General features: G+C 44.3%; 1 protein-coding gene across 9 annotated transcripts in view; it reads left to right on the forward strand.

The window, feature by feature from the left end:
- Positions 1-770: 770 nt before the first annotated feature.
- The window catches only part of PRPSAP2 (phosphoribosyl pyrophosphate synthetase associated protein 2), a 61867-nt gene continuing 48112 nt past the window's right edge, over positions 771-14525 (forward strand). For 4 of the 9 annotated variants that reach the window (XM_036296374.1, XM_036296368.1, XM_036296373.1 and 1 more), the window contains exons 1-3: positions 789-909; positions 12820-12895; positions 14409-14504. The gene's annotated coding sequence lies outside the window, so the exon portion shown is untranslated. Of the gene's footprint in view, positions 910-3669; positions 3806-12270; positions 12304-12819; positions 12896-14408; positions 14505-14525 lie in introns of those variants that run through there. The other 5 variants (XM_036296370.1, XM_036296371.1, XM_036296369.1 and 2 more) reach the window with 5 other exon arrangements.

Genomic DNA, 14525 nt, shown 5'->3' on the forward strand with positions numbered 1-14525 from the left:
TTGAAATTCTTGTCCACTTTGTCACTGGGCAAGTTATTTAACATTGGTGTCTTAACCATTAAAACGGAGATAATATCTACCTCACATTCTTATTATGGTGAATAGATGGTTAGCACTTAAGAGGACCTGGCCTGACACATCGTGCTACATATGTGCTTGCTATGATTATGTTATAAATATAATAAAGGATAAACAGACTTAAATTATAAAGAATTCTGTCAATGGATACCAAAATACAATTCCTTTATAATAAAAGACGGGCAACAAGGCAAACAATACTAACAGCGTTTACTGTATGCCAGGAACTGCTAAAAGCTCTGCAGACGTTCTCTCACTTAATCCTCACAACCCTATGCGATGGGTGGTACTATCACCTCCATTTTTCAGATGAGGAAAGGGAGGCTCACGGAGGGGAAGTGACTTTGCTCAAGGCCAGTAAAGACTTGAACCCAGACATTTGTCTTTCCAAACATCACACTCAAATTCCTTGAAACCCGCCTCTCGCTTTCACAACCGCTCGGGGTCTGCAGCCTGCCGAGGGCCCAAAGCCGCAGCCCCCGGCTCCCCAGCCCCCCAGCCCCCCAGCTCGCCTGCAGGCCTGGCCCCACTCTTGGAGCCCGGCCTCTCTTGGTAGGCTCCGCCCACAGGCCTCAGCCAGGTGCCCCCGCAGACTCCGGGCCACGCCCCCTGCGCCCGTGGCCCCGCCCACAGGCCTCAGCCAGGTGCCCCCGCAGACTCCGGGCCACGCCCCCTGCGCCCTAGGCCCCGCCCACAGGCATCGCCGTCGGCGCGGACGCCGTCCTTGCGCGTGCAGTCGCCATTTTGCTCATAGAGACGTCGCCTGGAGACAGTCCTTTCTTCCTTCGGCAGCCGAGGCTGCGGCTAGGCCGGGGCTGGGGTCAGGGCCAGGTAGGCGGGGCGGGGGCCTGCGACGCGTGGCGGCGCGGGCTTGCGGGGCGCAGGTGCAGGGGCGGCAGCTCGGGCGGGCGCCCCGGGGAGAGCCCGGCCTCCTCTAGTCTCTGGCCCGCGGGCCCGGGTGCGGCGCGCGGCCGGGGGCTCCTCTCCGGCGCCGGTGGGAGTTGAGCCCTCATCATGGGACCTGCGGCTCGGCAGCTCGGAAAACCACCGAGACCCAGCGTTCGCCAGCCCCCAGCCTGACGGAGCCCTAGTTAAATCCGTGCCCGCGGAGATGGCTTTCCACACCCCCTAACGGCGTGCGTTCCGCGCACTCGCGCCCGGGGCGCCGCGAGACCCGGGGGGCGGTTTAATCAGTTCTGCTTTAAGCCTTCCTCCCCCCAGAGGCGACACCCAGGATGGAGGCTGTCCTGACGTTTGCGCAGATTGCGTGTTTAGCTTTTGTAAGGAATGAGATGCGGAATGGGAATTTGGGGTGTGAGGAAGTGTGATTTATAATGTTTAAAAACTACGTGCACATAAAAATAATTCACCCACATTATAAACCCCACTAAATTATACTCTTGTCTTCTGCCCCGGATTATACATTATTACACAGTTTTGATTAGAGGAGATGCAATTCTGCTCTTATTCTCTTAACGTTTCTTTTGCATGGAACCGGATATGTATTTATTTATTGGTTAACCCTCACTTGAAGATATTTTTTCCGCATTGATTTTTTTAGAGTGGAAGGGAGGGAGGAGGAGGGAGAGAGAAAATCAGTGATGAGAGGATCATCATTGGCTGCCTCCTGCACGCCCCCGGCCACCCGGGGCATGTCCTCCGCCAGAATCCAACCTTGACCTCCTGGGTCATGGGTCCGCGCTCAGCCACTAAGCCACACGGCAGAGCTGCAGAGTTCCAGATTTAAAAAAAAAGAAAAAAAAAAAAAAGGGCTCTAGCCAGTTGGTTCAAGGTTATAGCGTCGGTCGCAGGGGCTTCTGGTCCAGGGTACTACCTTCGCGGCAGGCTCCATCCCCGGTCCCATTTGGGGCACTTGCGGGAGGCAACCAATCTATGTGTTTCTCTCTGTCTCTCCTCCCACTTTTCTCTGAAAATGAGTGGAAACAATATATACTCCCCCAAGGATTAATAACAAAATATTGATTGTGTAGTTTTACTCAATTACCCTGTAATGGAACTTTTCCGTATGTCCAATGTTCCTTCTCCAAAAATCTTGCAGTGACCATTTTGAGCATATAGCTTTTTCTTTCTGTCCTTGGCAATTATGTGGTTTCTTAGGCACTTGAGATAAATTGTTTTCCAAACAAGGAATATTTACGTAGACATTTTTCAAAATCTGGGTGTTTGTCCGATTCCCCAGCTGTAATGCACAGTTGGGCGGGTGTCCAGCCACGTATGTGGGTTGGGAAATGGGCTGTGCAGCCGCTGTTCCATAGACAACTGTCTGCTCTCAGTCAGACTGAAGGGGGTATGGCTGCTGCCTAGAGGCCACTCAGCCTCCAGGAAGTGCTCCTCTCCGAGCTTCACTCCCCATGTTTATTTATTTATTTATTTTTTAAAAAATATATTTTATTGATTTTTTACAGAGAGGAAGGGAGAGAGATAGAGAGTTAGAAACATCGATGAGAGAGAAACATCGATCAGCTGCCTCCTGCACATCTCCTACTGGGGACATGCCCGCAACCCAGGTACATGCCCTTGACCGGAATCGAATCTGGGACCTTTCAGTCCGCAGGCCTACGCTCTATCCACTGAGCCAAACCGGTTTCGGCACTCCCCATGTTTAAATGGGTCTGCTTCCAGGACCTGCTGTAGCGAGCTGAAAGAAAACGGTTCTGCCGGGGACAAGAGCAAAGTGCCTGAGATCACAGGGATGATTATTTAATTTAGGTTTTACAGTTCTAATGTTCTTTAATACTGATAACAAAAAAGGCACATTTTATTTGAGATATGCCACTAATAAAAATAATTCTTTATACTTTATGATGCCTTTTCATTTGCAAACTACTTTTATTTTCATCTGTTAATCATTGCAACTCTGAGGTCAGGCCTTATTCAACAGACATTTGTTATTTAACAACTAGAGGCCCTGAGCACTAGAGGCCTGGCTGGCGAGGGAAGCGCGAGTGTCTGGCGTGGAAGGGCAGATCCCAGCTGACCTCTGGGCCCTGGGCAGCACCTGGGACCCAGCGCACCCCACTCTGCCTGAGTCATCAGGCCCCTGCCCAGCTCCCTCAGTGCCTGGGAGCTGGGCAGAGGCCTTACCCCCTCCCCCCCCACCCCCTGCCACTGCCTCCAGGTGATCGGCTGGGCGATTGGGCCTACTCACACCTGCCTTGGCCTGGCACTGCCCGCTCACCTGCTCCACCATCCTGCCACAGTCCGGCTCTAGTCAGGGCCCATTAGGTCGGCAGCGCCTCCGCTATGTCCTGCTGCCAGCACCACGTCACGGACTCCCTCTATGTTTGGTGCTGCCCCCTGGTGATCAGCGCACATAGGGAGCAGTGGAACTCCCAGTGGAGGGTACAATTTGCATATTAGGTTTTTATTATATAGACTCATTTGTTGAACCATGTGCCAGGTGCTGTTCTAGGGATATACAGAAGAGAATAAAGAGAATAAAGAGAATAAAATAGTAAAAAAAAAAAAAAATCTACTGTTTTGGACATTAAATTCTGGTGGGGGAAGCTGTTTTCACCAAGTGTCTATCTCTTGTCAGGAAGGGAAACGCTGAGACCTATGAGGCCAAGTATAATTAGTTACCCTGGAAGGCAAATCAAGTCTTCACATTCCTCCTCTAGCCGTCTTTAGCTAGAAGGCATTTACACAGTGGGTGCTGAGAGGGAAAGCAGCACTTTAATGTGAGCCTTCCTCGTCTGAAATATGGGTGAGTGGTTTTGAAATTGTTACGACCGAAGCAAGTAGTTTTTCAGTGTGGTTTCATTCATGAGACTTAACAGATGGTCAGATTTTATTCAAAGAGGAATATGATTTGCTTTTTGAAAGATGCTGAGATTCTCTGAAAAGGGTGTGTTTTCATATGTGTTATAAATCTCACATTCTAAAGTAGATTTAGGAAAATGTAAAAGCGACTATAGTTTATTGGGGAGAAAAATGGGAGTGTTCTCTTTTGTGTGTGTGTATACCGTATGTGATTCTTTTTTAAAAATTTATTTTTCAATTACTGTAGACATAATCTGGTGTTACTTTAAGGTGTATACCATAGTGATTAGACATTTATGTACCTTACGGAGTGATCACCCCAGTAAGCCTGGTTCCCACTTGGCACCATACGTAGTTTTCCCAATATTATTGACTATATTCCCTAAGCTGTACTTTATCCCTGTAACTGTTTTAATAATTGGCAATTTGTACATCTTAATCCCTTTCACCTTTTTCACACCCCCTTCCCCAAACCTCTTCCTCTCTGGTGACCAACAGTTTGTTCTCTATATCTATGAGTTTGTTTTTGTTTATTTTGCTTTTTAGATTCCATATATAAGTGAAATCATCCAGTGTTTGTCTTTCCCTTGGACTTTTTTAATTTTTGGTGGAACCTCCATACTCTTTTCTCTAGTCTGCACCAATTTACAATCCCACCAACGGTGCACAAAGGTCCCCTTTTCTCCACATCCTTGCCAACACTGTTGTTTATTGATTTATTCTTTTTAATTTAAATTTATTGTTTAAAGTTTTACATAAGTCTCTTTTCCCCCTCATTGTACTTTTCCCGACCACTCCCACCCCCCAGCACACGCCCTCACCCCCCTACTGTTTGTCCATTGGTTATGCTTATATGCATATAAACAAGTCCTTTGATTGATCTCTTTCACACCCCCCACCCCCCACCCCGTTTCTTCCCTCTGAGGTTGGATGGTCTGTTTGATGCTTCTCTGTCTCTGGATCTGTTTTTGTTCATCAGTTTATATTGTTCATTATATTCCACAAATGAGTGAGTTCATGTGATATTTATCTTTCTCCAGCTTGCTTATTTCGCTTAGAATAATGCTCTCTAGGTCCATCCATGCTGTTGCAAATGGAAAGAATTCTTTCTTTTTTATAGCAGCATAGTATTCCATTGTGTAGATGTACCACAGTTTTCTAAGCCACTCATCTGCTGATGGGCACTTAGGCTGTTTCCAAATCTTAGCTATTATAAATGGTGCTGCTGTGAACATAGGGGTACATATATCCTTTCTTCGGATATATTCCTAGAAGTGGGATTATTGGGTCAAATGGGAGTTTCATTTTTAATTTTTTGAGGAAACTCCATACTGTTTTCCACACTGGCTGCACCAGACTGCATTCCCACCAGCAGTGCAGGAGTGTTCCTTTTTCCTCACTCCTTGCCAGCACTTGTCGTTTATTGATTTCCTTTTTCCTCACTCCTTGCCAGCACTTGTCGTTTATTGATTTGTTGATGATAGCCATTCTGACAGGTGTGAGATGGTACCTCATTGTTGTTTTGATTTGCATTTCTCGGATGATTAGTGACTTTGAGCATGTTTTCATATGTCTCTTGGCCTTCTGTAGGTCCTCTTTTGAAAAGTGTCTATTTAGATCCTTTGCCCATTTTCTGATTGGATTGTTTATCTTCCTTTTGTTAAGTTGTATGAATTCTCTGTAAATTTTGGAGATTAAACCCTTATTGGAGATAACATTGGCAAACATGTTCTCCCATGCAGTGGGCTTTCGTGTTGTTTCGTTGATGGTTTCTTTTGCTTTGCTGAAGCTTCTTATTGTGAGGTAGTCCCATTTGTTTATTTTCGCCTTAGTTTCCATTGTCCTAGGAGCTATATCGGTAATGATAATTGCTATGGCCCTACCAGCGGTTCTCAACCTGTGGGTCGCGACCAGCGGAAAACACATATAGCGTATCAGATATTTACATTACGATTCATAGCAGTAGCAAGATTACAGTTATGAAGTAGCAACGAAAATAATTTTATGGTTGGGGGGTCACCACAACATGAGGAACTTGTATTAAAGGGTCGCGGCATTAGGAAGGTTGAGAACCACTGCACCGGTTTGGCTCAGTGGATAGAGCTCCGGCCTGCACACTGAAAGGTTCCAGGTTTGATTCCGGTCAGGGTCTCATCGCTGTTTCTAACTCTGTCCCTCTCCCTTCCTCTCTGTAAAAAAAATCAATAAAATATATTTTTTAAAAAAGAAAAAAATAATTGCTATGACATATGTCTGATATTTTGCTGCCTATGGATTCTTCTAAGCTTTTTATGGTTTCCTGTCTTACGTTTAGTCCTTTATTCATTTTGAGTTTATTTCTGTGTATGGTGTAAGTTGGTGGTCTAGTTTCATTTTTTTGCATGTATGTGTCCAATTTTCCCAATACCATTTATTGAAGAGCCTGTCTTGACTCCATTGTATGCTCTTGTCTCCTTTGTCAAATATTAATTGAGCATAATGGCTTGGGTCCATTTCTAGGTTCTCTGTTCTGTTCCATTAGTCTATATGTCTGTTCTTGTGCTAGTACCAGGCAGCTTTGAGAACAGTGGCTTTGTAATATAGCTTGATATCTGGTATTGTGACCCCTCCAATATTGTTCTTCTTTCTCAGGATTGCTGTGGCTATTTGGGGTCTTTTTGTTAGTTTGTTTTTAAATATATTTTTATTGATTTCAGAGAGAGGAAGGGGGGGGAGAGAGAGAGAGATTGAAACATCAATGATGAGAGAGAATCATTGATTGGCTGTCTCCTGCACACCCCCTACTGGGGATCGAGCCCACAATCCAGACTGGAATCGAACCTGGGACCCTTCAGTCTGCAGGCCAATGCTCTATTCATTGAGCCAAACTGGCTAGGGCTTGGGGCCATCGTTTTTTTTTTTGTTGTTTTTTTTTAAATTCCATATGAATTTTTGGAGAGTTTGTTCTAGGTCTGTGAAATATGCCCTTGGTATCTTAATGGGGATTGCATTGAATCTATATAGATTGCTTTGGGTAGTATGGACATTTTAATGATGTTGATTCTACCAATCCATGAACACAGTATATTCTTCCATTTGTTTATGTCTTCCTCTATCTCTTTTTTCAACATCCTGTCATTTTCCAGTACAGGTCTTTTACCTCCTTAGTTAAGTTTATTCCTTGATATCTTAATTTTTTTGTTGCAGTGGTAAATGGGATTTTTTTTTTTTTTTTTTTTTTAGTTTCTCTGTGAGTTCATTATTGGTGTGTAAAAAAGCCATAGATATCTGGGTGTTTATTCTGTATCTTGCTACATTGCCGAATTCATTTATTAAGTCTAGTAGTTTTTTGATGAAGTCTTTAGGGTTTCTGTGTACAATATCATATCATCTGTGAATAATGACAGTTTTACTTCTTTTCCAATTTGGATACCTTTTATTTCTTTTTCTTGTCTGATCGCTATGGCTAGTACTTCCAGTAGTGTGTCAAACAGGAGTGGTGAAAGTGGGCATCCCTGTCTTGTTCCTGTTCTTAGGGGAAATGGTTTTAGTTTTTGCCCACTGAGTATAATGTTGGCTGTAGGTTTGTCATATATGGCCTTTATCATGTTGAGAAATGCTCCCTCTTTCCCACTTTGCTGAGAGTTTTTCTAAACATAGTTGTTGGATTTTGTTAAATGCTTTTTCTGCATCTATTGATATGATCATGTGATTTTTGTTTTTCAATTTGTTTATGTGATGTATCACGTAATTGATTTGCGAATATTGTACCAGCCTTGCATCCCTGGAATAAATCACACTTGATCATGGTGTATGATCTTTTTAATATATTTCGGGATGTGATTTGCTAATATTTTGTTGAGGATTTTAGCATCTATGTCCATCAGGGATATTGGCTTGTAATTCTCTTTCTTTGTAGTGTCTTTATTTGGTTTTGGAATTAGGATAATGCTGGCCTCAGAAAAAGAGTTTGGAAGTGTTCCTTCCTCTTGGATTTTCTGAAATAGTTTGAGGAGTATACGTGTTAGTTCTTCTTTAAATGTTTGGTAAAACTCGCTTGTGAAGCCATCCAGACCTGGGCTTTTGTTTGGGGGATTTTTTTTTGATTACTGCTTCTATTTCATTGGTTGTTGTTGGCCTATTCAGGTTTTTCTGATTCCTCCTGATTCAGTTTTGGGAGATTGTATTTTTCTAGGAATTTGTCCATTTCATCCACATTGTCCAGCTTGTTGGCATATAATTGTTCATAGTATTTTCTTACAGTCCTTTGTATTTCTGTGGTGTCAGTGGTTACTTCTCCACTTTCTTTACAGATTTTATTTATTTGGGTCCTCTCTCTTTGTTTCTTGATGAGTCTGGCTAACAGTTTATCAATTTTGTTTATCCTTTCAAAGAACCAGGTCTTGGTTTCATTGATTTTTTTTTGTATTGTTTTTTTAGTCTCTATGTTATTTATTTCTGTTCTAATCTTTATTATTTCCTTCCTTCTACTTAATCTTGGCTCTTCTTGTTCTCTTTCAAGTTCTTGAAGTTTGCCGAAGCCGGTTTGGCTCAGTGGATGGAGCGTCGGCCGGCGGACTGAAGGGTCCCAGGTTCGATTCCGGTCAAGGGCATGTGCCTGGGTTGCGGGCATATCCCCAGTGGGGGATGTGCGGGAGGCGGCTGATCGATGTTTCTCTCTCATCGATGTTTCTAGCTCTCTGTCTCTCTCCCTTCCTCTCTGTGGAAAATCAATAAAATATATTTAAAAAAAAAAAAAGTTCTTGAAGTTGTAGGGTTAAATAGTTTATTATTGATTTTTCTTGTTGTTTTTTTTTTGAGGTATAGCTGTAGGCTATGACCTTCCCTCTCAGGACTGCTTTTGCTGTTTCCCAGAGATTTTGGGTTGTTGTGTGTTCATTTTCATTTGTTTCCCAGAAGTTTTTGATTTCTTTCTTGATCTCATTGGTAACCCATTCATCCTATATAATAAAAGGCTAATATGCAAATCGACCAAACAGTGGAACAACCGGTCACTATGATGCGCACTGACCACCAGGGGCAGACTGTCTATGCAGGAGCTGCCCCCTGTTAGTCAGTGCACTCCCACAGGGGGAGCGCCGTTCAGCCTGAATCTGGGCTCATGGCTGGTAAGCGCAGTGGCAGTGGCAGGAGACTCTCCCATCACCGTGGCAGCACTAAAGAGTGGGCCTAAGCCAGCAGTTGGACATTCCCCTAGTGCTCCCAGACTGCGAGAGGATGCAGGTCCGGCTGAGGGACTTCTCACTCCCCACCCCGCCGCGCCCCCCCCCCCCCCGCATGAATTTCGTGCACCGGGCCTCTAGTTGTTTAATAACATGCTATTTAGCATCCATGTGTTTGAATGTTTTTACTGTAGTTGATTTTTAATTTCATTCTATGTGATATAAGAAGATGCTTGATATGATTTCAGTCTTCTTGAACTTGTAGAGACTTGTTTTGTGTCCTAACATGTGGTCTATCTTTGTGAATGATCCATGTGCACTTGAGAAGAACGTATATTCTGCAGCTTTGGGGTGAAATGTTCTATAAATGTCAATTAAATCCATCTGATCCAGTGTGTCCTTTAGAGTCTCTGTTTCCTTGTTAAGTTTTTGTCTGGAAGATCTATCCAGTGAAGTCAAAGGGGTGTTAAAGTCCCCTACTGTGACTGCATTGTTGTCGATCTCTCCGTTAAAGCCCTCTAGAAGTTGTTTTTTTAAAAAATATATTTAGTTGCTCCTATATTGGGTGCATATATGTTTACCAGTGTTATATCCTCTCGTTGGATCGATCCCTTTAGTATTATGCAGTGACTGACCTTTGTTTTCTCTTGTGATGGCCTTCATTTTAAAGTCTATTTTTTCGGATATGAGTATTGCTGGCCTTAGGGCTGCATAAGTAAGTGCTGGAAGGCACGTCAAGTTTGGTTGCTGCTTGTTTGGGGTTTGTGGATCTTTCAATGATTTTGGGAAAGTCTGCAGCGGGAGCTGAGGCAGACCGCTTGTGTGGAGGAGCTATGGAAGAGGTTGGGCTGGGCTGGTGATTTGGGTCTGCTGGGGTCTCGTGGAATCACTAGGGGTGGGGGAACGGTGTTAGCCTGGTTAATTGACAGCCTGCACCTGCTGGCTCTGTTGTGGGAGAATTCCAGAAAGGAACAATGGTGCCTGCCAGCACTTTCATCCCAGTTGAGAGCTGCCCCTCCAGCCCCGGCCTTGAAGTTAGTGAATTTAGTTGCTCCCATGTCCCTGGAACTTTTCAAGCTACTGCCTTTGCACTGAAGCTTAGAGTGGGTTTGTGCATGAGTGAGTCTGGGTGCACTCCCTTTAAGAGAAGTATTTTGCCCTAGCCAGTTTGGCTCAATGGTTAGAGTGTCAGCCCACAGACTGAAAGGTTGCGGGTTTGATTTTGGGCAAGGGCACATACTTCAGTTCAAGGCTCTATCCCCAGCCAGTTCCTGGTCAGGGCGCTTACGGGAGGCAAACAATCGGTGTCTCTCTCTCACATAGATGTCTCTCCCCCTCACTTCTACTCTTTCTAAAAATCAATGGAAAAATACACACCAGTAAGGATTAACAGCAACAAAAATGTGCCTTGGTCTCTAGCAGCCCTTTGTCTTTCTCAGATGCAATCCCCACACTAGTTTTTACAGCCAGATGTTCTGGCAACTCCTCTTATCAGCACTGATGCCCAGTTTGGGGAGCCCAGTGTGGGTCTGGGACCCTTGGTCCTAAGGGGGGCACCTTCACAGCCAACATAGCCCTCTGAATTATTGTTTTTAAATGTATTTTTTATTGATTTCAGAGAGGAAGAGAGAAGGAGAGACAGAAACATCAATGATGAGAGAGAGTCATTGATTGGCTGTCTCCTGCATGACCCCTCCTGGGGATCAAGCCTGCAACCCTGACATGTACCCTGACTGGGATTCGAGCCATGACCTCTTGGTTCATAGGTCGGCTCTCAACCTCTAAGCCACACCAGCTGGGCAGCCCTCCGAATTCTTAATCGCCACATTGTGGGTTTGGGACCTGCCCATTCTGTATCTCCCCCCCACTTCTACCATCTCAACGTAGCTTCTGTCTGTCCTCAGTTACAGGAATTCTGTTCAGTTCATCTCCAGGTGGCTCTCAGTGATGGTTCTATAATTCATTTGTAATTCTGATGTGGTTGTGGGAGGAGGCAAGCACAGAGTTTTCCTATGTTGCCATCTTAACCGGAAGTCTGGGAGTGTTTTCTTTCCTCTCCCTTTCATACTAAAGCCAATTTGCCAATTTAGTGAACCTTTTGCTAGCCTCATTCTGGTGATTGTCATGTTTTTAAGGAAAATTTGAAAAACTCCCTGTTTTTAGAAGCTTGGTACAGAGCTACTTGAATTTCTAGCTTCAGCCCTTATTTTTGAACAGATGAAATGAATAGTCACAGAAAATGACTATTGGTCACCATTTCCAGTTGGACTCCCTGCCTGTGCCATTTTGAGGGTGGATTAGGTTAGGTTTTGATATGGAAACTTCGTATCTGAAGACTGCAACCTCAGAGACCACAGTCAGAGTAATGAAGGGCATTTAAACCATCACAGATAAGGCAAGGCTCGGGTAAGGAAATACTTTGGAGAAGGGAATACCCAGAGAAGAGAGCCATCCTGAGAGATGGTGTGGACTGTCCTGTGGCAAAGAAATGTGATGCTTCCTGTAAATTTTCAAGGACAAGGACCAGTGCGGGGGCTGCAGAGGGGAGTCTTGGTGTGTTGAAAGGAAGAATTGGGCATGGACGGGCTGCTCAGCATGTGGGCATCGGCTCTAGGGGCTGGTCAAGCATCTGTGTGTGGCTCTTTGGCAGGAGTCCTGTAATTGGGCTGAACCACCTCTCAGATCTCTTCCTATCGCTCCGATACTTTTGTTCTAAGTGTTCCAAGTCCTCTTAAAAATGCTGTTATACTTTAAGAAGCTTCATATTTGAAGGTTGGGGGAATGTAAAAAGATGGCCACTTCATGCCTATTACTGTACTTGTTTTGTAGGTAACCAAAATATTGTAAGTTGATTCATAGGTAGCTTCCATTTACCAAGCATATCATATGTGCGGGGCACTGTAAGTGCTGTACAGGAATGAGTTTTACAGTTATCCAGTGAGGTCAGTATTCACAGTTGTGTAGATGAGGGAACTGAGGCTAAGAAAGGCTAAGTCACTTATGCAAAGCACAGTGAGTTAAGGGGAAGTAGTAGCCAAGATGCAAACATACATTTGACCCCAAAGCCTGTATTTACACCTACAGGAGAATGAGTTTTGTTGTAGTTTCCTTTTCCAGACCTGTACCCTCTGTTCCTAAACACAGAACAGACATATATTGGTTGAGAGGTGGTGGTAGAACATACCCAAGATCTCTTCCAACTCTTGACTGTTGGTCATTAAATATTTCTTTCTTTCCTTTATTACAGCCACTCTGCCCTACACTATGCCATTAAGCAAGGGTAAGCAAACTTTTACTGTAGAGGGCCAGATAATAAATATTTTAGCCTATATTCAACGCTACCATTGTATCCATAGACAATTTGTAAACATCGAGTGTGGCTGTATTCTGTTACAGTTTTTTTACAGAAATAATTTTTGGAGGGACCTGATATGGCCTGTGGTTTGCTGATCCTGCTTCACAGCGATTTTCTTCCCTTTTTTTAAAAGAATATATTTTTATTGATTTCAGAGAGGAAGGGAGAAGAAGAGAGAGATAGAAACACCAGTGATGAGAGGGAATCATTAATTGGCTAACACCCCCTACTTGGGATGGAGCTCACATCCTGCTCAACCAGGAATCAAATTGCGACTTCTTGGTTCATAGGTCGAGCCATGCCTGCCCAGCTGAATGACAAACTTCTTAATGGCCTTGCCCTTGGGCACGCATCAGGTGCAGTTGGTGCAGTGAGTAAGCTGCACAAGGCTATGGCTATTTTTGGCATAACCATTGTTCCTTCTTTTCTTGGTCATCTTAGAAGCAAGAACCCGAGAGCCCAAAGCTGTTTTCCATGGCAGACACCGGTGGTCCACCTTGGTCTCTTTAGGGCTTTGGTCAGTTGTGCATATGTTTCTTTTTGTAATCTGGAGGCTTTAGGTGAATTCATTGTAATGCCCCATATTTCCCATTTGGAATCCCTTAAGAGGGCAGTGTGTGTGGGACCATCATTTGCACTCGCCCATTACTGTGTGGTTCCCTGCTTGCAGTTACTGCAAAGGCATGCGCATGGGTACCAGGAGGCCTGTTCAGGATGGTAACCAGCAAAATTTGGCATATCTGCACCATAGAATACTAGCAGTAGTTAAAAGACTATTTTCTAACCTGGATTGTCAGATTTTATTGTTTAATGTAAAAGCAAATTATAGGTAGATTTGTACAATACCTTTTTATGTTAGAAATGTATTTTTTACACATATATTTTATGGGGGTCACGTTTGTGAATGTGTGAAAAAGGCCTGATGGTGTCCATACCACACTAAGAAGAACTGGGGAGGTGGGTGGGAAGGAACCTGGGATTGGGGCTGGTGACTGTAGCCTTCACTGTCATACTTCTGTTTGTATTTATATTTTTAATCCTCACCGGAGGATATTTTTTCCATTGATTTCTAAAGGGAGTGGGAGAGAGAGAGGGAAACTTCCGACATTAGAGAAACACATCGATTGATGGCCTCCCGTACCGCCCCTACCAGGATTGGGCAACGGAGGTACTGCCTTTAACCAGAATCAAGCCCTTCACCCTTTGGTCCGCAGGCCAATGCTCTAACCACAGAGCAACAGGCTAGGGCTATTTCTGTGTGTTTTTTTACAAGGAGAATGTGTTTGTATATTACTTGTGTAATTCAAGTTTAAGCATAAGATCTGTGTGGCTTCAGCCCTTTCATAATCTCCACCAGCCTTCCCAGAGCCATCCCAAGTAAACAAACAACTGCAGACTGCAGTGGGCATGCTGGGAAGGTGTCCCCATCCCCCATGGCCTACTAGAGTGTGGCTGTTGCATGTACTCAGCCCAGAGAGTGAAGGTAGAAGGGAACTCTAATGGCAATGGGTTAGAACCTCAGCTCCATGACCTTCTGTTTGGGCACATTGCCTGTCATTTGCAAGGTCACTTCACTTCCCTGCAAAGTTGTTACATGGTCAACCTTGTGTTCTGCTAGAGCAGTGGTTCTCAACCTGTGGGTCGCGACCCCTTTGGCGGTCGAACGACCTTTCACAGGGGTCGCCCAAGACCATCCTGCATATCAGATATTTACATTACGATTCATAACAGTAGCAACATTACGGTTATGAAGTAGCAACGAAAGTAATTTTATGGTTGGGTCACAACATGAGGAACTGTATTTAAAGGGCCAGAAGGTAGAGAACCACTGTGCTAGAGGAAAATGCAGATAACAGGGTCAGTTTTAGACCTGACGTAGGCATCTGAGGCAGCTGCAAGGCCGGGGGAGGTTTTAGGGTGAGCAGATAACACAGGTAAGCTAGGCATAGATGTCACTTGCTTATTGTTTAAGGATCAATCAGTCCATGTCCTTGCTAATGGCTCTGCCATTTTTCTATGTGTTAATCCAGGAGGAATTTTGTTGTCAGAGAATAAAAGGAGGTTGTCCATAATTGACTTTAAGCAGCAAACAGTAAAACACTGAGCTCTTCAGCTCCACCTTTCTTGTAAGTTTATCATTTATTCCC

Source organism: Myotis myotis, unplaced genomic scaffold (assembly GCF_014108235.1).
Source record: "Myotis myotis isolate mMyoMyo1 unplaced genomic scaffold, mMyoMyo1.p scaffold_m19_p_29, whole genome shotgun sequence".
NCBI classification, from domain to species: domain Eukaryota; kingdom Metazoa; phylum Chordata; class Mammalia; order Chiroptera; family Vespertilionidae; genus Myotis; species Myotis myotis.